We start from the raw sequence: 24,579 nt of genomic DNA on the forward strand, positions 1-24,579 counted from the left end.
TTTTTTTTTTTTTTTTTTGTATTGGGGATTGAACTCAGGACCTTATGCTTGACAAGCAGCCGCTTGTGCTGCTGAGCTATCTCTCTGGCTGAACAGTGTTTTCGTATCATTTGTGCTATCTCCTGCCTTTTCATCGACTCCAATTGATCTTAAGTTATTCTTCTTCACCTCACCTAGCAGCTGCTATTAATTTCTCATGGTCCCTTATCATTTTTAAGATGTCTTTCTTTTTATGATCACTAGCTGGAAGTCTGTGTCTGAGATCATGTCATCATATTGGCTTAATCTGCTGTGATTTGCTTTCAGTGGAATTTTTATCCTCGAGATCTGTTTGAATCTGCCATATAGATTCCATTTCTTTCCCGTGTTGAGCATTCTTGGCTTTCATTATTTTATTAAGTTCCTCTTTTTCCTTTTTTTTTTTCTTTTCTTTGTATTTGCACTAGAGTCACTAGGCGTGGTTTTCATTGTGGACACCATCTCTGCCATTATTTCAGGTTTTTTTTTTTTGTTGTTGTTTTTTTTTTTTCTCCTAGATCCTCATTCTGTTGTTTTATTGTTATCACTTCAGAGCAGATGGGTGGGTGGCTTTTGGATTGTCCCACCTTAACCCCCCCCCCCCCCCGTTTGCCTTTGGTGAACTGCATGTCTGGGGTTGCATCTTGTTTCAGTGTTTTCTCATTTTCTTTTCTGTGTTTTTTAGTTTAATTTCTGGGTGATGCTTGTAAATTGCCTGTGGTGGGTTGCTTCATTGCTAAGAGTTTAGAACTGTTAGGAAATATTTCTCCGAGGTATCTTCCAAGTATAGCTGGTTTTGAGGCTATTGCAAGGTCCTACCTCTTCAATTTGTTGCAGATAAGCAGTTGCTGTCTGTTTGGCTCGGCCTCTGGTTCTTTGGCATTGTGCTCCAGTAGTTTCTGTGACCCCTGCTCCCCACCACCACCTCCAGTCAGTCTCAGTCTTACAATACCAGGAAGAACAGCTGGTTAGAAAAATTACATCACTTTTGGCTCTAGTGGTAGCATCAGCAGTGATAATACCTCCAAACACAACCTAGACAATAACCAAATGAGCTAACCATTAATTTGCCACCTTTAACCACATGAATATATATTTTTGGTTATATAACAAAATCTAAATATCAGAAAATTATATGTAGTTTATTTTTTTCCCCATAATTTTATTGAGAAATAACAGTGAGATATTTTCAAATCAAATTGGTAGGACAGTTCCAATAATTAACATGTTGTATATTGCCTTCCTAGTGGTTATTTGTTGTACAAGATGCAGACATGATATCCTACTTACAAACACTATTAAACCAAATCCCTCTATTCCTTGAATTAAGAGAATGTAGCTATATATCTATCCTAACCATTTTGAATATACAGATACAAAATAATCATTCATCTGTATCCTCTAGAAAATTATATGTAGTATACAACTCCTTAGAATGACTATTTTGTCCCCGTGAGTTAAAATGTAAAATGAGTTAGGGAGAAAATAAAGACATGGAAGAAGAGTAAAGATCAAACAATGAAGGAGAAGAAACAAACAAACAAACAAAAAAAAAACCAAAGTACAACAACAAAAAACAAATAGAGGGGAGGGAAGGAAGATGGGGAGGGAAAGAGAGAGAGAGAGAGAGAGAGAAATTGATTGATTGATTCCAGGTGTTTCTGTTGTCACTGGTAGACAGCTTGTGGAGACACAGTCCCAGTCTGTGCCAGTCTTTCTCCGCAAGCCAGCAGTAGCTTTTTGTTGGGGTAGTAGATAACCTCAGTGAGTGTGCATCTTCTGGCTGAGACCAGACTCATTTGACCTGCAGCCGTCAGCACACCTTCATGGGCCTGAGCCCAGCTGGGTGCCACTAGATTAAGCCAGCAGCCAGTCTGTGTTTTGAGCTTGGCTGGCCCCTCTCCAGAATGACTCCTGGCCAATTGGTTTCTCCTGCATGGGCTGAGTGAGCCCTCAGCATTCACTGTCAGCTAGTGCAGTCCTTTGCATTCGCTGCTCACCTCCACTCTCCATCTCCTTGTGGAGGCCTCTGGGGTTGCCAAGAGTCACTGTGTGTCTGTAGGTTTGAATAGCTCCTCTCCACAGTGAATCCCACCTTGGAGCAGGTGCCATCATATACCTTCATTAAAGTTTCTCTCTTTGCTGTCCCTGAGAACTTCAGTTCTTACTTATGATCCTTCTAGGCTTCAGAGACCCCACTTCCCTCCTCCTTGTCTTCCTCATGTTGCTGTATTCTAGTGTCTGAATGGTGACTCCCAGGTGTTTTCTGTGTTGCTTACCAGTCCACCATCTTTGTGCTGCCCCAGTGATTCATATTCTTTCAACTCTTGCTTGGTTCTGGTCCTAACCCAGTGTCCACTCCAACAAGAACAGATGCTGATGTGTAAACCCAGGGCAACACTCAGTGCAGGGGGTGAGGTTGAGGGGAGAAACAGATCCGTGAGAATTAAAGACTGACTGTTGTCATTGCTTGAGAACTGATGGAGAAGACAGAATAGCAGGTGTGTGCCCTTGCTTCGTGAGCTCAGCCAGGAGGGTGGTTGCTCAATGAGGAGAGGAACTATTTGGTCAGGAGGTCTCTTAGAGTGTGGGCAGAGCCCATTGCTAGGGAAGTTATCAGGTACCCACTTGTATAGTGGATGATGGCTGTTAGTCATTTTCTGTCACTGGGACACAATAACTGACACCCACAACTCCAAGGAAGATAAGTCTATTTATTTAAACCGACAATTCATAGAGGTCCATAGAGGTCCCGCCTTCAAGGAGGACTGCATGGCAGAGGGCCTGGTGGAGGAGGCTATTCATGGCATGACAGACAGGAAGTAGAGAGGGATCAAGGGAAGAGGAGGGTAGTAGACCTCACAGTAGACCAGCATCACATTCAGTTGTAACCGCAGCATAGTCTCATTCATTGTTAATGTCTCACCCTCATGATCCAGGTACTTTCCCAATACCCCACCTATGTGAGCAGATGAGGTTTTGGGGGACATCTAGATCCAAACAAGAAGCTAAGAAGTGGCCCAGGTTTGTGGTGAGGGTGTAGGCTTAGATTCTGAATTTTTTGAGTCAGAGTCTCACAATATAGTTCGGACTGCCCCTGAACTTGTGGCAGTCCTCCTGCCTCACCCTCTCAGGTGCACTACCACACTTGAGAGGAGCTTTGGAATTTCATGGTTTTGTTTTTTGAGCACTCAGAGGACAAATCACTGTCTGTATTATTAATTTGAGATATAAAATGCATGCCACATTGAGCAAGGATGTGTTACTCAGGAGTGAAGGATCATATAACTGGTTCTTAGGTCTTTTAATTTGCTGTTACTAAATTAAGCTGATAACTGGCCCCCGCCTCTAGTCACATCCTCTCCAGGCCTCTGACAGTATAGATTGCTACACACGTCCCCCGTCCCCTGTGCCATTCCTCCCCTGCAGCCTCATCTCCCACCATCCCCTGGCCCACCCTCCATCAGATTGCTTCTTGCTTCTCCTTGGTGTGCTTCCAACCCGATTTTCCCTGGGCTCCTCTTTTCTCTCAAGTACCAGGTTCTTTCTCATCTGTGTTAAGGTGCTTGCCCTTGAGGTTTGGTCTTGCTAAGATGCCCAGGTTGACCTTGCCTTTGGGATTCTCCTACATCAGCCTCTTGAATAGTCAAAAGGGATATTGTCAGGAAGCGACTGTCCATCCCACTATTTCTCAGCAGGGTTAGATGCTTTTATTTTATTTGCCTGCCATGCATATTTCTGTAGCAGCCTTGATCTCATATTGTTCATCTGTCTACTTTATTGTCATTCCTGGGAAGGTAGGACTTTGATCTGTCAAGTCTTCATTCCTAGAACCAAGAAAGCCCAGGTGTGGTAGCTCATATTTGTCAACCCAGTATCAGGAAGCTGAGGTAGGAAGATCTCTGGGAGTTCAAGGCCAACCTGGACTATATAGCGAGACCCTGTTTCTAAAAACCAAATCAAACCAAACTAAAACACTCCAAGCAAATAATGTTGGCTTATTAATGAATCCACCAGTGTCATTCCATTAAAGATAAAGAAACACAAACTAGATGACTAGCCCCAAGGGTAGATAGATAGTGGTGAGTCTTACAAAGTTCTCAGAGGAAAGGAGACGGCTGGGGAGAGAAGGGTGTCTGTGGGGCTGCAAGTATGTGAGATCCCGGATGCCACCTCTGCCCAGCTGGTTCCTGGCCTGGGACCATCTGTTTGGGAGCTGATGTTTCAGATACTGCTGTGTGTGTTGTGAATGAGACAGCAAGGGCCTGGCTTCAGGGGCCACAGCAAGACCCCATCTCAAACACACACACACACACACACACACACAGAAAGAATAGTTCTGCCCAAACCTGACAAGTCCTGTTCTCAGTTTCACACCTGAGAATGTTGATGTGAGTGGATGATTTATTTCTCCTCTGAATCTGTTTCCCTGGGGCCCACACTGGTTGTCTTTTGTACAGCTGGTTAACTACAGCCAGGGCACTTGGCCCCACCCCTGCCTCTGGGGATTCTCCTGGAATCAGAGCATCAGCCTAGTGTGGTAAGAAGACTACAGGATTTCTTAGGTTCTGGCAGTAGTGACGTCTACGTAGATCTGTTCTTCACCCACTTGGGGCAGATCTCAAGAGACAGGGCTGTAAAATGGGTAGGACCTGGCATGAATGATGAGGCCAAGTAAGATATGGGCATGGGCTGGAGTGTTCTGCCTGTTCCCTTTGGTTTTATTTTCTTTTTATCTTCCCCTTCCTCCTTCAATCTCTCCTCCCTGTGCTTTTGTTTTGTTGTTTTTTAGGACAGGGTCTAACTATGTTAGCCCAGGCTGGCCTTGAACTTGAGGCAATCCTCTTGCCTCAGCCTCCTGAGCTCTGATTGATACTTGTGTAGAACATCAATCTTTGATATTTATCCCTAGGGAAGTATGTGACTGCATTTATTTGATCTTTTGTCTTGAGGCCTGGCCCACAGCAAGAGTGCCTGTTTCCCACAGTTGCAAGCTCTCTTGTCTTCCTTAGTCCTTTGAGGGTCTAGTCCTGTGTGACTAGCTATAGTATTTCTATCTAATTCAGCTGACTATAACAAAATTTACACAGCATAAATGTATTTTAGGTCCAAAGGTGGTGGTGTAAACCTATAAACCACGTACTTATGAGGCTGAGACAGGAGGATCACTGCAAGTTTGAGACCAGCCTGGGCTATAGGACAAGACCTTGTCTCAAAAAACAAAACAAAACGATAACATTTTAGCTATTTGTAGTTGTAGCTGAATTTTTCACGCCACCTGGGAACAAGCTGTGGGCACACCTTTCTTTCGGATGCTTTGGCTGCACTGTCTGCCTCTCCTCCTCAGCAGAGATTTGGAGTCTCAGAAGTCTGGTAGATTTTCACTGGCTGGGGAGTTGTGGGCGTTAAGCTGCAGTCAGATGCTGCTTGTGCCAACGTTGGAGGCCCACCTGTGTATATTTCTTGCCTCATTTCAGAGCAGAGGTAGCAATACAGGTGTTCTCAGAGGAGGCCAAAGCAGTGGCTCCCAGCGTGGAAACCAGTGGGCAGCTGGATTTGGGGCTGCAAGGAAGTAGTGCCATCTACGGCAGAGGACTCTTGTTTTGGGAATGGCTTCAGGCTGTCTGCAGCATGATGTGGCTTTGTTTTATTTGTTTGGTAATGATTCACCTAACCACTCTCCTGTGAAAAGAAAGATCCAGGGTCACACTTTCTTTGCCTGAGGGTTTTTTCTGTTTTGAGACAGGGTCTCACTGTGCTGCACTGGTTCACCTGGAACTCACCAAGATCCTCCTGCTTCAGCCTCCCTAGCACTAGGATCACAGGTGTGCATCCTCAGGCCCGGTAGCTTCAGCCCAGCTCATCCTCTTAATTGCTGGATCTGTCTTTCCCCTTTCATTTCCCAAGTGAGACTTTCCCTGAAGCAGGAATTTAAACTATGACACAGTGCCCAGCAAGATGCTGTGTGCAGTTTCCCAGTGTGCCCTGTCTCCCTCCCCTCCTGAATTGCTGTGGAGCTTCCTGCCCCTATCCTCAGTGGGCCACCCTGTCATCTGGCCTTCGTTGTCTTTAATGTGATAGATGGCAGCAAACAGTGGCTGCTCAAACATCTAAGAGACCTTGGAAGATGACACAGGGTCTCCCCCACCTGGTGTTACAGGAAAAAACAGCCCTGGGGATGGGGGTGGAGGACTGGTTGGGGGCTAGGGGCCTGACTGGACTCCACTTGCAGGGCTGTCCTGCAGCAGGGCTGCCAGCGGACCTGAGTGTCCCTGTAGCCAGTGACAGTTTTCTCAGGACTAAGGATGTTTGAGGATGCTAGGATGGGTGTTTTGAACGTGTGCACACACCTGCCCATCTGGAGTGTGACTGCCTGAGTCATCAGGTAGTGATGCCCCTCCCCCAGCACTGGGTCACTGTGTCTGCAGCTCATTGAGTGTGAGGAGTGAAGCCCTGGGACCCACTGGGGAGGGGACAGCCACCAGCTTCACCTGCGTGCTTTCAGCTCTGCCAGCCTCCTGGTCCTTCAGCAGGTGCTCATGGTACTTTGACTTAGTGTTGTGTTTGCATGTGTGCTCGCAGGTGTCTGTGTGTACATGGGTTATCCCCAGTTCATTTCTTGGGATTGAGAACAGTTTCCTGTTCCTTTTCAACCTGCCTTCTGTCTCTGATGTCCCCTGCAACTTTGACAGGTGCTTGGCTAATTCTTGTAGAGCTGAGGGCTTTCTGGGAAGCAGGTCAGAGAATGCTCGCCACATTCAGTGCTGCTGTGTTTCTACTGTAGTTTTTACTCTTTTTTTGGTGGTGTTTTTTGATTCTTGTTTTGTTCTGTTTTGGTTTTCTGACAGGGTCTTGCTAACTAGTTCTGGCTGGCCTTGAATGCAGTCTGTAGCCAAAGCTGGCCTCTCACTCATGGCAGTCTTCCTTCCTCAGCCTCCTGAGTAGTAGGATTACAAGCCTGTGCCATCAGCTGCAGTTTTAAAGTATAATATTTTGTTTTAATTTACTGGTTTTAATAGGTTTGCTGATTCAGAATTTACATATTATAAAGGTGACCATTTCAAGTTCGCAAGTCAGTAGCTTAGTTTTCATGGTGCCCAGGGCCTTGTGTGTGAGGCTGCTGCTTTCCTCTGGGCTGTATGCCCATCTCTGTTAGCATTTTCTTCACTCACCAAAATAGGCCGTTATCACCAGCGGGCTCCTTCCTCTTGCAGGTCCCTGGTGACCACTCTGCTTTCTGTTCTATAAGTCTGATTGTTCTAGGCATTTCTTGTAAGCAGAATCATATGATGCGTGATCTTTTGTGACTGGCAGCTTCTGTGTACCAAAAGAGACTTGTTCATGTTGTAATATCCATTAGTACTTACTCCATTTTTCTGTTTTTTTCTTTGTATTTGGTACTGGGAATTGAACCCTGAACCTCATGCTTGCCAGGCAGGCACTGTGTCACTGAGCTATATCCTGGCCCAGTACTTACTTCTCTTTATTGCTGAGTAGTTGTTTCTTGTATGGATATACCACAGTTGATTTATTTATTTATTTATTTTTTTTAAGAAGGACTAGCTCTTAGCAGCTGGGTTGAACAGTTTGTTACTGTTGTCAGTTTTGTTTTGTTGAGATAGGGTCTGACTTTGTAGTTCAAGCTGGCCTTGAACTCACAGTGATCCGCCTGCCTCAGCCTCCCAAGTGCTGAGATCACAGGCATAGAATACCATGCCCATGATGGGCTGAACAGTTACAGAGGCTGCATGTCTTCCTCACTGTTTCATCTGTGACAAAGCAAGAGAAAAATATGCCATTGGTTTGCTGATTTAAGCTTGACCCTTAAGGTGGAAAATCACCTGTGGTCTGTGCCCTATAAGGTGATACTAACACAGTTCAGTATCTGAGTGACATTTTCTGTTCAGTGACTGCTGACCAGTTTCAGATGGATACATAGGATACATGGCTTGAAAATGCAAAAACCATGTGAGAGATTTAACCCAATGTCATTCCTTAGCCACAGCAGATCATAAAGTGAGCACTGTGTTTCTACTCTTAGTTGTCACAGAGTAAAATATGGCAGGATGCCAGGTACTGGAAATACTGCTAGGAAACCTACTCATGGAGTGGCCAGCAATGGCTTCCATGACACCTTTGGGGACATGTCATTCTTGTGCACGTTCTGTGCCCTTTGAGAAGCAGCCAGGACAGAAGAAGATGCATTGGGTACTGTTGGCTGTTTGGAAGCAATTTTTTTTTTTTTTTCATGGAATAGAAGAGATTTTATTTCATTTTAAAGAGAATTCATACAGCATTGATTATATAGTCACTTGTCAGTGTACTTTATTGTCCACTTAAATCAGGATACAACATAACAATTGGTAATGTCAAAACATGATAACTGGTTATTATCTAGCGTAAAATGCACACTTACACACTTAATCATTTGATGTTTTATTGAACACAAAGCAAAAGAGTCACCATCTTTGCCTTTGTTGTATGCAGGTGAGGCAGGAACCATGGAGGGCATGGTGGCAGTTTCCTTGGCAGGAAAGGTCCGCTCCCCGGAGTCCTGCCATGTCGTCGGAAGACTACCCCATGTTCTGTTGGTTGCCATAGCCCCTTGGGTGGGTGTCCTTCCACTCATCCCACTCCCGTGCTCTGCAGAGTACCTTCTCATCATCCTCTTTCTCCTTTTCTTCATTGTCTTCATCCTGAGCCACTCTCTGGAAATCAACTACAGCTGGTGTTGAGTTGGCTATTCCCTGGTCTGGTAACACTCCATGTTTCCGATGCTGCTCATACCAGTCACTCACTGTCATAGTTGCCAGACTTGGATAACCAGCTTCAAATACTTTGGACTGGGCCTTGTCCCGAGTGAGGATGAAGGATTTCATTGGAGGTCTGTCCTGAAGAGATGACTGAGAAGTTGATGCCTCTCTGAAAGAATCTTTTTCTCCGAGGATCTTTATTTCCTGGTCAATGCTCTCAATCTCCTCTAAGCTGATTTCAATCCACCTCCGCAGGTGAAGGAGGTGATATTCCCGAACTTGCTCATCATCTGCTTGACCACTTTCCACAGCAGATTTCAGTGTAGACAACCTATGTTCCACCTCTTTCTTCTGTCTGTATCTTTCTATTTTAGCCTTTCTTTGAGACGCCATAGCAAGGAGGTTAGCATTGTTCTTGTCAAATTGTTGTTTGGGCAGCTGAAACTCTGCTACGTGGTAATAATGGCACCGAGTTAAGTAGTTTATAAAATGTTCTCGAGCCCGCTGTAAATGATCTAGCCGCTTGCTGGGGTTAACCTGTTTCATGGTGAGGGCTCCTTGCAACGCTGGCACCATCAGGTACTTCAGGTCGATGGAAGCAATTTCTTCTAAATCTCCATTTCGGCTGAACAAATCGAGTTGCGATAGCATTTCAGCAGCCTTCTCAAGTAGATCTAGTCCCTTGGTCACTCTGTCCTGGATTATCTTGGCGCTGGTGGGTTCATTGGCTACTTCTACTTCCTCTAGAAGCTGTTTGCTGGTTTCGAACAGCTCGGAAAGTCGAGGCAGCTCTAAGCTGTCTTCAGACGCTGCCATCTTGGAGTGGGAGGAACCCAGAGCATTTGCTTCCGGGTTCAAAGGCAACCGGGCTAAAGTAAACCGTGCGTGCGTACGTGTGTGCGTGCGTGCGTTCGTGCGTGCGGCAGACCCCGGAAGTGGCGCTGCACTGGCCAGTCCCGCCATTATTACCAAAGCTGTGAGGGACTCCTGGGAGCGGCGATTAGCTGGCCTGGGCAAGGCAACCGTCTCCATTGACTCATTTTACAGGAAGCCTGGTAGAAGCTACAGGCATCTGTTAAAAACACACACAAGCAAAACCCTAGGCGCTATTTTACGGCCTGTGTCTCGCGGCGGACGGCGGACCGGGAAGTTTCGTGGGGTCTCGGGGTGGGGCGGGGGGCGCGGCTGGGCGCAGGGCACGGGAAGGCGTGTGGGGCGGGGGGCGGCCGCGGCGCGCCCCAGGACGGGTCCGGAGCGCGTCTTACCTCGCGTGGCGCTCCCCTGGTGGAGGCTCCCGATGGCCAGCCGCCCCCGCGGCCGCCCCGGGCTCTGAGGTCCGCGGCAAAAATCTTTAGAAGGGAACATCTGATGTTTTCCTGGACTTTTTGAATGAATCGGCTTTCCGTCACTGTCACAGAGTAACTGAGAGCAATTTAATAAAGGGAAGGTTTTGAGCTGGCTCATGGTTTCCGAAGTTGCAGTCCATGGTGATTTTGCCTTGTTCCTTTGGGTCTGTGTTGGTATTATAGATAGCTGAGTTAGGCAGGAGTAGAGGGACTCAGTGCAAAGGATGAAAACACATCAAAACTGAGGCCAGAGGGTTGGGGAGATAGCTTGGCCATCTGAGTGCCTGCCTGGCAAGTGCAAAGACCCGGGTTTGATCCCCAGTACTGCAGTCTTGGCCCTGGAACCCAGGGCATGCTGTGGTGGCCCCGAAACCAGGTGTGGTAGGGGCACTTCTATAATCCTAGCCATGGGGAGGCTGAGATAGGAGGATCATTGTGAGTCCAAGCTGCTTAGGGAGTCCCTGTACCAAATACATAAAAGATGAAAAAAAATAAACTGAGGCTAGAGACACATCTGAAAAACATTAAAGTCACAGTGGCCAGATACATATACTGTCCTAAGGGATAAACAGATTGAGATTATTAGTACCATCGCTGAGATTTCTCAAAAAAGTGATTATCTCATTGGCGTGGACCATCCCCTCCCACCCACTAAAACAAAGAAAACTAAGACTAGATTATGGATCAAGGTTAATGATGTCATCCATGTGCCTGTGCTACTAATTGGATCAGTATTAGCCAAGCAACTATACTTGTAATATTACTGGTGGATCATAGTTTTGGCCCATGTTGTACCCAGCTTGTGGTTTTGCTCTGGAGAACGTTCTCTGAGATGTGGATTTGTTGACAGCCATTTGGGGCGACTCCCATCTCTCAGGAGGTATTTCTAGTCCCCATTTCTGTTCCTCAATACACTTTCTACTCTTAATCTTGTTCCTTACAATTCGTTCTTTTATTTTGGGGAATGTCAGCTCAGTGCCTCTGACACCCAGCAGGTCCAGAAATACACGTTTTTCTCTCTCTGTGGGGCAGCAGCTGCGGTGGGAGCTTATGGCAGGTGGGCTGCCCTCTGCTGGGGCTGAGAAGCGGGGAGGAGGCTGGCCAAGAGCTGCTTGAGTCATGCCCCCAGTGACCTCACTTCCTCCTGCCCGCCCACCTCCTGAAAGATCCCACCACCTTCCAGTAACCCGAGGATTACTGGGGGATAAATGTCCTGGGACATTTATCCAACCATAATCCTTGTTAATTATGTTATTTTCTGTTTTGTAAATATTGTTTGTAAATATTCATAAAATGCATTTTGGCTTTGCAGTACTGGGGAGTGAGGCATCTTACAAGGTGGGCCCTGTGAGAGCGCTTGACTTTGTCTCAGCTCTGGCTATTGTTTACTCCCCAGGTTACCTGTGGGGAGGGTCCCAGGTGGTCCCAGGGCCTTTGGCTGTCCTGGGCAATGCCTACTGTTTAATTTTGTTTTAGAGCCAGGGATGGAATCCAGGGCCTCATTCTAATTGTGCACTCTGCCTCTGAGATGCCTGCAGCCTGGAAGTCCCCTTTGAGCAAGTTGAGGCCACTACTGTGGTTAGTTTCTCTTTGTTCCCCTCCCTTTTCCTTTATTCTCTAGACTAAGGAGTACACACGTTGCTAGTTGCAGGTGTGCTTTGTGGGCCCGAGTCAAACCTTTGGGGGAATGAGTTGTTTTGTTCACCTAAGATATGTAGGATGTGTTGGCAGCTTAGGCCTTGTAAGATCTATAAGTCAGTCTATAGAAAAGCCATTTCCATATGCAGAAGCCAAGGCACCAGCAAGGTAGGCGGAGGTCACCCAACTAAGTTCTGATCTCTGCAGAGGTGAAAATTTAAAATAGAGAAACACATCTTTGTCTGGAAGCAGAGGTGCTCTGCTGAGGTGGCCTATAGCTCCTTCACTTGTCACTGTGGTCGCTGATCCAGATCTTGCCCAGAGACCTCGGCTTGTGTGGTGTGGCTTGGACAGTGGTGAGAGCGCTGCTCGCTCCTGCTGAAACAACCCTCCGGCAGTTTGGAAGGTTTGCCTTAGCCCTTCATGACAGGCCTGGCTCCATCTTGGTGCCTGTGAGCCTTGCAAGAGGGACTACATACTTTGCATTTGAGGGATGTATTTTTTTTTCTTTTTAAAGTAAACATTCTTTCTTTTTTTTCTTTTTTTGGCGGAACTGGGGATTGAACTCAGGCCCTTGTTCTTGCCAGGGAAGTGCTTATTCCACTGAGCCATCTCCCTGGCCCCTAAGGGATGTATTGAACCCCTGGGAAGCCAAGGTGGCTTTCTGGGCCTGGCCTTGAGAATGTGCAGCTTATGTTGGCCTCTCAGGTGGTTGTACCGTGGCGGGCCAGGAGCTACAGTGAGGAAAGCTGTGACGGGGAAGTGAGAATGTCCATGCTGGTGTTAGGGCACCCACACCTCGTGGTGCTCCACTAGGCTGCTTGGGAGTGCTCAGATCCCAGGAGGCTTCAGCTTGTGCTCGTCCCCCCACTTTTAGGAATGTGTTTGTCCCATGAAGATAGTCACAGCTGCATAGTTGCAGACATACTTAGAATTGGCAAGTTCCAAAAAAGTCCCAGACATATGATGGGAATTTCCCTTTTGCATAGGTCTGCTTTTAACTCTTTGCTGAAAAGCTCTTTTGCTACTTTTGTTTTATGCACTTGTTTGTTTATGTGTGTGTTTGTGGGACAGGGTTTCCTGTGTGGTCCAGGCTGGCCTTGCTTGCTAGGTAGTCCAGGTTGGCCTCTAACTCATGGTCATGCTTCTGCCTCAGCCTCCTGAGTGCTAGAATTGCACTTCTGTTGCAGCATGTGGACAGCATGTAGATATGCTCCCCTTGGTAAAGTCTTGTCTGTGTGAGGGTTCAGTGGAGGTGAGAGCATGGCAGGAGCTGGTGACTGTTGGAGGGCCTGGTGCTTATGCAAATGGATGGTCTCAAGTTATAGCAGCCCAAATGAGAGCAAGAGGATGAGTGTGCCTGGGGCTTTGCCACCCTTGGTCCAGCAGGTGGGAGCTGCCCAGCTGTGACCCTTTGTGACATGAGGGGCTATGCCCATTGTGCTGGGGGCTGCTGATGCCATGGCCCCAAAGGGCCCAGAGTGAGGTTAGTGGCACAGGGTGAATAAGGAGATTGGAGAAGCAGTGGTGATGTGCAAAATTCAGAGGCGTTTTGCAAACCACTCATCCATTAATTTGCTAGAAGTTAATATAGTCTACTTAGGCCCCTGATTAAGCCATTTCCGTTTTGCTTTATTTCTTCATTAGTCTGATTCCCATCAGCCACGTGTCAAGGCTGCAGCATTTTAAGAGCATGCTTGTGTGGGAACTGTTCTAACAGCCACTGTCAGCATGGCTTTAGAGAAACGAAGTTGGCAGAACACGCGAGGTTCTGCCATCCATTAACAATGTTACATCGTGCTTGTTTTGTGAAACCGTTCACAGAAGGCTTCGGGAAGATGGCCTGAGCCTCAGAGATGGCACAGTGCTGGTCTGCACATCAATGTTGCTCATTATTGTTGGCCGCCAGGTGCTGTGTGGAGCCAGGTGGAGTTACTGGAGCCTCCTCATTGGGCACAGGTCCCTACCCAGAGCAGGGAACAAGAGGGTTTGGCAAGGACATCTGCAGTCAACATTATAGTGTGAGCAAAGAAGGCATGAGTGCTAGATAGAGCGTTTTGTTCTGGAGTAGGGCCTGGGTAGCCAGTGATGGCTTGGAACACAAAGACAGCTCACAGCCTGGAGAGTCTGTGCAGATCCCACGTCCCATAGGGGCTTGCATGCAGAGTAAGAACTCTTAAAAGTCAGCTGATAAAGGATTTGGGTAGTTGTTTCTCCAGAGAAGACACATAGCTGGATGGTAGCCACACAAGGAGTTTCTGCACCATTAACCACCAGGAAAAGGCAAACCTGAGCTCCAGTGAGATCCCCATGTCCATGGGCTCCTCCTGGAAAGATAGGAGCAGGTGGTGGTGAGGCTACAGGGCCTGGAGCCTCTGCCACAGTCCTGAGGAGGTGCTTTCCTCAGAGTGCTTCACATGGAGTCACCATTTGATCCAGCTGTCCTGACTAGCATGTGCACGAGAGAATTGAAGGGATCCCTACAAAAACTTGTCCACCAGTGTCCACAGTAGAATTGCTCATATATGGGTAGTGGCCAAAAACAAGGTGCAACTGGGCACCCCTCCCCAGCAAACAGGTGTAGTATGCACGCAGAGTACCTGTGGTGGGAACCTCAAGCAGCACCGGTGTGAGAAGACCAGGTGTGAGCTGCAGACTCCCCAGCTTGTCCCTGATGTCTGGCAAGGGGAGTTGGCAGGGAGGCTGGAATGCCCGCTGGGGTGGCCGTGAAGGGATGCACTTCTTCCTGGGAGGAGAAAGCCCCAGGAGTGCTGTAGAGCACATTGGGACGGACACCTGAAACTGGTGAGCTGGATGGTACCCGAAGGATGCCACAGTCCAGCGAGGGGCTGGATTGCTGATTTGGGGTTGCAGATATTGTTCATGTCATTTGTTCTAAAATTTGGAGATCTGGGATGGGTCACACTGATTCCTGCAAGGTTCTCTGTGTGCGAAGTAGCTTACATTGAAATACAGGGCGGAGTAGCAGCTTGGTGAGTACCCTGACCACAGCCCCTGGGGTCATTCCCTGCCTGGGCCCCACCCCTTGTCCCAGGAGGGGCCGTGTCTTTCCTTGCCTTACCTTCCCGAAGAGGGTGGACTCCTGTGGTGTGCGTTCAGTTGTGCATTTGCCTCTTCTCTACAGAAGGAAGATGAGTAGGAGATGGGGTTGGGCGGGGTGCAGCGCGCATGACTGGCCCTGTCCAGCTTGAAGAATGACATTGGTCCCCGACAGTCCACCCTCTTCTATCTGTCATGGCTGACCAGAAGAGACATTCTAGATTTGCATGCAGCAGGATTTGCATACAGGGCTGTAAGTCTGAGAGGAAGTAGGTGGAGGCAGGAGCTGCCTCAGCTTGTCCTGAGTGTTTCTGAGAGGAGCAGTGGTGCAAGTATTTAAACCATGCACCAGATTTTTGTTCAGCCTGCAGAACAACAAAAATCTGCAGCCTGCCAGATTTTGTTTACTGGCAAGCTCCTACTCACCCTTCATGCTCTTTGGTTCACTCTGTTAAACCCCTCCAAGGGGCATAGAAGTTGAAGGTGTGGTCCCTGGAGCCAGACCCTCTGTGTACCTCCTCCCCAGCTATTTTGGCTTCCATTTCCTCCTCTGTAAAGCAAAAGGAATAATAGTACCTGCCCTTTATGGATCAGCTCCCAGAACCCCTGTGGGTACCAGCTCTTACCCAGGATGCTTAATTTCAGGTGCACCCCTCACTCATCTCCCCAGTTCTTCTGTGTTTGCTGACTGCTGCAAACCATGACTTCTGGGGAGCCTAGTGTGGCCCCAACTCCAGCTAAGACACCAGCTGTGGCAAGGCAGGCAGAGCTCAGGGCCCCTCTTTCTGTGAGGTCTTTTCTACCTGTGCTGCTCACATGGGCACTGAGGTTCCTGGGAGCCAAGGTCCCTGGGTGCCAACCTGTGTGTGTTGAGCTCCTTCTGGTGCAAGTGTGGCTGGGGTGGGGTCAAGGATACTGTGTTGTCCCATGTGTTGTGTGGTCCTATCTGAGTTGGATGGTGGGGAACAAGGCTTCCTGCTGTGTCCCAGTCCACACATGCAGTGGCCGGGGGAGGTGCTGTGGGTGCCTTGGCTGTTTCAGACATGCCAGCTTCTTCAGCAGCAGCCCTTGAACCTCATTCTCTTTACTTTTCCCTTGTTGTCACTGTCATGTTCATGGACACAGTGGGTGCTGTGGTGCTGTGGGCCCTTCGTGGCTGGGGTGAAGATTCTGGCTTCTGTCCACCAGGCTCCCCTGCTCCCCCTGCCACATCTTTGAAGTGGCGGCAGCTTTCATCTCTGCCACTTTCCCCTAAAGACAGCTGGGCCTTTGATTAGCCGCTTCCTCCTCACACTGGCTGCTTCCTGGCTGCTCTGTTTGAGGAATTTGCCTGCAGGGGAAGCTGAACAGAGAAGTAGGGAAGTGATGGAAAGGGGTCATAGGGTGGGGGACCCCATCGCTGGCGTGTAACTTGCTGAGAGTGGCTGTGACCTGGGCTCACATCACGGTCTCCACGCAGGTAGATCTCCAGGTTCTGCATTACGCCTTTGGGTTTAGTAATGTTCCTTTTTCCTTGGAACTCAGTAAGGAGACCAATGCTCTCTCTGTCTGGGCCTCATTTTCCCGGGAGGACCCGAGGGTCAGCAGCACTGATTGCAGTCTGGGGGCTGACATCTCCAGTGGCCCAGTTGTGGCCAGGCTTCCTGACTTGGTTCTGGCTCAGCCCTGAGAAGAAAGCAGCTCTCAGGGCCCCGGGCTTCACGCTGGCTGTGCACTATTACCGTGCCATTTTCCTTGATGAGAAATGAAAATACCTTTGATGCGTAATCATATGTATCCAGACATGCCTCATTTAGCCACAGAGCTCTGTCCCTGCAAATCAGAATTGGCTGCTAATGAAGGATTGTTCATAGTATGGACACTACAAGGTTCTGAACAAAGAAATGGTCGAGGGAAGCTCCACCCTAGTGACTACTTGCATGACTGTTACATGAAGCACTGTAATATGTGACGGGATGGAAAGCTATAGCACGATGCTATACAGTGAAGTCAGTAAAAATACCATCATAAGGCAAGGTGTACTGCCCCAAAAGTAGACACTGAGGCTCTATAAAAGAATATATAGGACTATACCCCGAAAAACCAAGTCGGAAGTCCCAGTGGCAGGTTGTATGTCTGAACAGTTGTTGAACAGGACAATTGTTAAGTGACAGTCTGTATGTGACCTAAGCTGTTTGTCCCTCCACTTTATCTCCAGCAAGTGTTTCATACTCTGAAGCTACTCACATAGTTTATTTCCTAAGAGATGGGGATCTTCCTGTGTGGCCCAAGCTGATGTCCGACTCCTGTGACCCTCCTGCCTCAGCCTCTTGCCAGCTGGGACACAGGTGCACGCCTCCACGCCACTCATAGGCTCTTTAGGCCTCATTGCTGCTGTGCAGTGCAAACCTCTTTTAACAAAAGCTTGTGTAAACTGTCACAAAAGGACTTTAAGTAGTGCATACTGTGGGAGCACTTGTAACACCCATTTAATGGAGGACACTGTTGTAGCTTTTCAGAACTGGTTTATTTTAGCACAGATTTCATTTATGTTTAAAATCACTATTCTTAGTCTTCCTTCCAAAAACAAGTATTATCTGAGAAGCCTGGTGCTTGTTCTTCTCCCTCCAGCCTTGCTTAGGAGATAATCCCAAGCACACTGATGAGTCATGGGTAATTAGAAACTCAGCACAAATGCTGCCGCCAAAACAACAGACTTTCTCTTACTGAGACAAGAAAAGGAATCTTAGTACTGTGAAGTTTTTTCTCTAGCACTAAAAATATAATCTTTATTAGCACACTAAAAATGCCAGTGACCGCTACACAAGGCCGCATGCCTGTAATTCCTGCACTTGTGAGGCTGAGACACGATGATCACCCCAAGTTCAAGGCCAGCCTCGACTACATAGTGAGAGCCTTCCTCAAAAAGGGAAAAAAGAAAAGCTATTGACAGTCATGGAGGTGTGGCTGGCCCATAGGGGGAGCTGCTGCTGTCCCATCAGAGCACAGCCACACCGCCTTCCTCAGGAGTTGCCCTGGCTTGTGTCACAGTCCAGGGCTCCCACTGCCTTTTGTTATAGTTGTTCCCCATGATTTGTCTCTACCTCTGGGTTCCTGGGGCGACACCTTTTCCCTCTGGACTGTGTATACCTCAGAAAGCAAGGTCACCTGTTTACCCTTGGGATGTGGTTGGCCACAGACTTGCTTGATGGTATTACAGAAAAATTTTGGTTTAGAGATTGGAGCTGGACTAGCTTGGAGCTACTGTTGCCCAAGGTCAGTCCTGCCTCAGCCTCCCAAGTGTTTTTATCACGCAGGTGCAGCATGGCTCCTGGCTGGAGTTTTCCATATATAACAGTGTCAGAGGCAGGTGAGCTTCCCAAAAAGAAGCAGTTTTTCCATTTTCCTGCTTTGGAAACTGGCCATGCAAACAGCACTGTGCAGGCTGGGGCTGTCACCCTGCGGTAGAGCTCAGTACTGGGATTGTACCAGGAAGAGAGAGATGACATCACCCAACAGGACACCCTCCATTCTCAGTTCTCCACACCAGGGACCATGCATGGACCTGTGCTCATTGTAAGTTGCCACTACACCATCCCAGGACCACATTTGGGGTTTTGACTCTGGAGTCAGGCAGGCAACAATGGTGTCGTACTTTGTCCTCAAGGTGTGTGAGCGTGTCAGCTCCTGGACAGCTGCAGACAGTTTCCCCAGCTCCTCCTTGGTCCGCTGGGGCCTACTTATTGGTTCTCAGGATTCTCACCAGGAGGAGGTGGTGATTGTCAGGAGCACCTGTGTTTGTGACTCAGGAGCCTGCTTCTCCCATCTTCCCCTGCCCCTGGGCTAGTGCTGTTTGGGTGGGGACAGGAACATGGTGCTCAGTGACTGCAGGCTAGACACAGTGATCCCCACAGACGGTGCTGCACTCTAGGGCCTAGCGCCACACGAGATGGGCAAGGAAGTTCCATGTTCCGGGACCTGGAGGGGCTGAGGGCTTCCTCCAATCAGGTGTGGCCTTAGTGCCAGCATCTTCCTGGCCAAGTGCTGAGAGAGGGCATTTCCTTTGGTATTTTATATCCAAGAGCTGAGGTCTGAGAGGCCACAGCACTTCTTCCCAGCCTCATTGCTGGGGGTTTGAGGACCTTGGGGGCATTGGGGGCCTTAGGAGGCTGACTTCTTTCTGCTTGTCCACACACCCAGCATTCTGCAGGTGGGGGATGCTGTACTGCAGGTCCCTCTTCCTCCTCCTCATTGGCAGGAGAATGTGTATCCCTGGAGGTGTCTCTGCCAGGCTTCAGCCTGTTCCTAGCCAGGCCTCTGTGCACCTATGGCTTGAGGTTCTGGAGCCTCTGTCTTGTAGGCTCAGGGCTATGTCAGGATGTGCAGCGCACGGGACCACTGTCAGCCTGCAAGAGGAGTGGGTCTGCCTACCCTCGCCTAGCGGGACCCCCTGCCTGCTATGCCAAGACCTCCAAAGTGGTGGACAGATGACCCTGTGGTCATCACTTGGGACCAGGACAGCAGGAGATCATTGGTCCCTTCAAGCACTCATTGTTATTTAGGAAGCGCAAGCCTAGCTTGTGGCCTCAACCTGACACATCCTCTGCTGAAATGACAGGGGCAACAAGACGCAGTGGAACACACACCTTCACACTCTGCACCTGCACCAGGTCACGGCATTACCGCCTGTCTAGTCTCACTGCTGACTCAGAAGGGTAAATGAGATGACTGGCTTTTCTTTAATACCACAGATGAAGAAAGACTTTGTTGTGTTTTGAGACAAGGTCTCACTAGTTGTTCAGGCTGGCCTTGAACTCACTATGTATCTCAGTTACTTTTCTCTCATTGCTGGGATAAATATGCTTAAAATGAAGGAAGAAAGACTTATTTAGCTCACAGTTACTGGAGGTTTCAGTCCCTACTCAGCTGGCTCCAAGGCAGAGTGGCACATGGCAGAGGGCAACCTTCCATGGCAGAGGCAAAGAGCAAGAGAGCAAAATGGAGGAGCAGCAGCAACACTGACAACAGAGAGAGGAAGTCTGTCTCCCTCAAGTGGCATTCAGGCTCCCTACCCCAAGTTGGGTGTAGTACTCACACCCATAATCCCAGTGGATATCATGAGTCAATCACAAACTGTAGAAGTCTGCCCCATGACTGCATGAGGGGGGACAGCTAGATACAAACCATAACACTCTGTAACCCAGGCTGGCCTCGGACCCATGTTGATCCTCCTACCTTAGCCTCCCGAGTGCTAGGATTACAGGCATGTACCACTGTGCCTGGTTATAAAATGATTTCAAGCAGTACACAAATGGTAATTATATGAATGGCAATGTCTGGATATGATTATAATGAATTTTTTAATTCAAAATGTTTTTAGTGCTTTTTGATATTCAAATTAACCTTTGTTCAACACTAGTATATAAGCATAAGGGATTTTGAGAGTACAGATGTCTTATTTTTCCTTATTATTATTTTCTTCTTCTTTTGCTATTTGCTGACCCCTGTGAGGTATTATCCGCTAGTGGGACTTTAGATTAGATCACGGCCAGGTACATAGCTCTGTAGAATAAGCGCTTACCTGGCAAGTGCAGGGTCCTGAGTTCAATCCCAGGTACCACCAAAAAAAAAAAAAAAAAAAAAAAATCACACCATGCATTCTGAATCACCTTTCCCTTCATGGATGGAGTCCACCATCTGCAGGCCCCCACCTGGCTGACAGGTGTGTCCGAGTGGGGCTTAGCCTTCTTGCCCCTGCTTCCCCTCTGTGCTCTCAGGGGCGTGAGGAAGTGAGGAAGTAGCCTGGTGATTTGGTCACTGCCCCCCCAGGTGGGGCGGTGGAGCTGAGGGTGCACTTTGCTTGCTGTACCACCTGTCCCGCGTGAGCGATGGGCTCTGCTCAGTGCTCCCCTTTGTGCAGCCCTTAGCAAGGCCCTCAGTGCCCCATGCTTTGGAATTTGACATATGGTCAAATATCTCCATGTGCCTCTGTCTCCTTTCCTCTTAGAGGGTGCAGTACTGTGGAGTGAGACCCGCTGACCCTTAGACCTCTTTAGAGATGCTCTCTGCCGATGGCCAGGGCCTTAGTGTGCAGATCATGGGGACAGAGCTCAGTCCAGAGCCGCACTGTCTGCCTCTGACCTCAGAGGGCACCTTTGCCCCTAGGAGGAGGGTGAGCCTGGGGTCTGCCCCCCTGGTCTCTGCCCTAAGAAGGCCCTGGTTTTCCTAGTTGCAGGGTGTGTGCTGACATCCCTTGCCCCCTTCTGGGGATCCTAGAAAACCTCAGGGACCAAGTTGGTGTGTCTGCGTTGGAAATGCAGTGTCCTAGCTGGAGATTCAGATAGAGACCTGAGCAGAGTGCTGGCCTTCTTCTCAGGGTGGGGTGATTCCAGCTCTCTGCCTCTGCGTGTTGTCTCTCTCAGTGCAGTGCCAGCAGCTTCTGTTCACGCTTTCCGCAGACCTGCAGGTTCAGAGCTATGGCTCAGGGGCTCCTTGCTTGGTGGTGTGGCCGAGGGCACCTGGCCACACCTCTGTCTCTGCTCTAGCTTCCCCTGTTCATTGTGCTGCCCCACATCCCCCTGGGAGAAGGCAGAGGAGCATGAGCCAGCATGGGGCCGGCCATGAGCCAGGCTGCATGGATGAGATTCATTTTGTTGATCTGTCCCAGCTGTTGTCCCTAGACAGTGCACTGTCACCAGGACGATGGATCAGCTCCAGCCCTTCACAGCTGGGTGGTGAGGTGGGGCAGATGGGGAACTCCGGGCACCATTCTTCTGTCAGGATCTGAGATGTGGGCCCAAGAGCGAGATATCTTACATAGAAGTTACCCTAGCTGCATGGCGGTCACCTGGCCTGGCCCAGTGGCTGGCTTGGTCAGCCAGTCTGTGCTTTCTGTCTCAGATTTAGGCACACGCACCCCAGATGGATGTGGGGGGAGGGGGAGCATAAAGCCTCTGTTTGGCAGAGGTGTGGTGCTGTCATCAAAACCTGCCCTTAACATGTTCTACCAGCATGTACCAACAGGGCCTCAAGCTAGCCCACAGTGAGACATATGAATTACGGCCTGCCTGGATGTGTTAAAGAGCATATAGTGCCTGGGAAACTGAGGCAGGAAGGTCACGAGTTAGAGCCCAGCCTGGATAAGCAGGCTACTTAGTAAGATCCTGTCTCAACAGAGGGCTGGGATCTAGCTGAGTGCCAAGGACCTGAGTTCAGTCACCTCCAGGACCACACACAAAAAAGAAAAAGTTTGTAGTATAGTTTTACTTTTTCCAGGAAGAAGTTGTTTGTTCACCTTTGGGTTGTTGGCTACATCTCTAGAAGTGGCTGTTTTGATAAACGTCCCCTCTTCCTGCCATCATGTCCAGCGTGGTCACCCTTGCCCTTCCAGCCATCCTGTGCCAAGCTAGGCAAGGTGCTTTGCTGCCCACTTTGTCCTTGCAGGGGGACTCCTTCCACTGTAAAGGCCATGGCTACACTTGTTCTGTTGTACCCTGGTCTAACCTATGTCTGGGTGGCCAGATCCTGGTCACCTGGGTCCCCTGGCCTTTCCCTGCCTCCTCCTGGTGTTGAGATTAGAAATGATCTTGTTCTTTATTGAAGTGCCCTCAGGCATGAGGCATTAATGATTAGCTAATCTTAACTAATTATGTTAGTTAAGAGGACTTTGTAAAATCTCCTTTTTTCCTCCTACTATGTCCAAAAGGTCAAGGTCCCAGACCTTTTTGGCACCAGGAATGGGTTGTGTGGCAGACCCTTTTCTCAGACAGTGAGATGTGGATGGGTGGGAGTTGGGAGGATTCGAGCACATTCTATCACTGTGCACTTTCTGTTATTGTTACATTGTAGTATAATGACTTGATTCTGTAACTCACGGTCATGCACAATCAGTGCCACCCCTGAACTTGTTTTCCTATAGCTAGACAGTCCTATCTGGGGATAATGGGAGATAGTGACACCCCAAGTGTGTTGTTCATAACTAATCTACCCTGTAGTCCTGTTTTGATTCCTCTCATTACAGAATATCTTGATTCAAAAGACAGAGTGTTGGAAGTGGGAGTAGACTGTTCAGTGCTTCTGTGAGAATCTTCAGTCCAGAAGGCATGGAGATTTGAAGATGTCTCAAACATACTTTGAAGGTCACCATCACTTGCATATTCCAATGGGTCAGATCTAGTCCTTCCCAGTTTAGGGGCCTTTTGTGGAAGTAATGTCAAAATCTTTGGGAAGCTGAGACAGGTGAGCATCAGCTGGGAAAATGAAGGTCCCGGCTCAGGCTCTTTGAAAACCTTTGCTAATATTTGAAATGTGTCAAAAATCCCAGTGTTCCCTCATCACTTGTACTAATTCCATTGTGGCCTTGAGTGCAGGCACTTTATCTCCCACTTGAACATGGTGGTTATTCTCCCTAAAGTAACAGATTGAGTTAAGTAAGTTGAATGTGTCACGTGAGTAAACAAATTTTGTGGCCCATTCTGTGTCCCTGAAATGTGCTGCTAGTAGTGACTTTTCTTTTTTAAATCTCTGGAGCAGTTCTTATGAGAGCTCAAACTCTCACTTAGCCAGTGAACTACCTAATGATAGCCATGTCACTGCTGTACATGTGAGAAGACGCATGTGCTCTGTATCCACCTCACAGAGCTGTGCACATAGACTTAAGGGCATATACTTCCACAGGGCTGATAATTGAATTGCATTTAAGTGCAGGCGGCATTTTTCAGCTAGCCAGCACCTCTGTGGGTGGCAGCGTTGTAGACTCACATGCAGAAGTAACCTCTTTGACTCAAGTAAGAAAGCCAGAAAGCTGTCCAGTCCTAGAAGACCATGCATAAACAACACAGAACAACCAGCTCAGGTTTTCTGTAGCTGGGTGTTGGTCGGCAGCAAAGTGCACATAACATATCCTCATGCACATCCTCCTGAGAAATGCATTGCCCCAGAACAAGCAGTGTTACCTTGTCAGCTTTGGTAGATTCATTTCACCTGAGTCACATGCAACGCTGGCTCATTTGTCTTCTGTGACCACTGTGCCTCAGAGTTCTCTGCTGTTTTATGAGTTCACCTAGTGATGGTGCTGGCCAAGAGAGGAGCATGTACCACTCTTTGCACCTCTCATAAAGGTCATGACAGATGTCCTCAGCAGCAGGTAGGACCAACTCTTCACCAACAGTAAAGGACTTCTTGGCTTTCACGGTGGGCTGGCACTGTAGGAAATGATGTTCTCTGTGCAGACATATCTGATGAGGTGATGGCCTCCATCATCGCTTCTGTACTTTGTATTTGTGATTTGTTCTTTTCTTTTGAAAAACTCCAAAGGCTTATCCTTTAATGCTTTGCTGGGTCTCCATGAGGTGAGCAGTTTTGAAGGTTTCATGGCGCCTTCAGACAACTGGTTACTATATGTTGTATAAAGCAGGCTTGGCGAATGTTAGTCACCTGTTGGGTTGAACCTGTAATTTACACACAACTCTTGGTGTTTTCTTTTCAGGGCAGCTTTCTTTTTGTTGCCTTATCCAGTCTTCTGTGGCCTTATCACAGGACATTTTTCCTTTCCAAAGCAGCTCTTCAATGACATTTGTTTTGTACTCATTTTGGCTTGGGTTAGCTGTGGGCTTCCCAAAATATGACTGAGATGAGTTTGTACTGTGAGAAAGAGGCAAGGATGAAGTAGTAAACACCACAATGAGCAGGCTATGCTCAAACTAAGTGTCTGATTGTGACTTGTAGCTGCCACCAGATGCACCTTGTCACTCACCACTCTCTGATGAAGTTCTGATAGGAGTCTG

At 48.3% G+C, this 24,579-nt stretch overlaps 1 protein-coding gene and 1 pseudogene across 2 annotated transcripts in view; one reads left to right on the forward strand and one right to left on the reverse strand.

The window, feature by feature from the left end:
- Vgll4 (vestigial like family member 4) overlaps positions 1-24,579 on the forward strand; it is a 121,720-nt gene that overhangs the window by 69,885 nt on the left and 27,256 nt on the right. The window lies entirely within an intron of this gene.
- Positions 8,433-9,996, reverse strand: LOC101563623 (annotated as a pseudogene).

This window comes from Octodon degus, unplaced genomic scaffold, assembly GCF_000260255.1.
Source record: "Octodon degus isolate 3935 unplaced genomic scaffold, OctDeg1.0 scaffold00233, whole genome shotgun sequence".
In the NCBI taxonomy this organism is placed as follows: Eukaryota; Metazoa; Chordata; class Mammalia; order Rodentia; family Octodontidae; genus Octodon; species Octodon degus.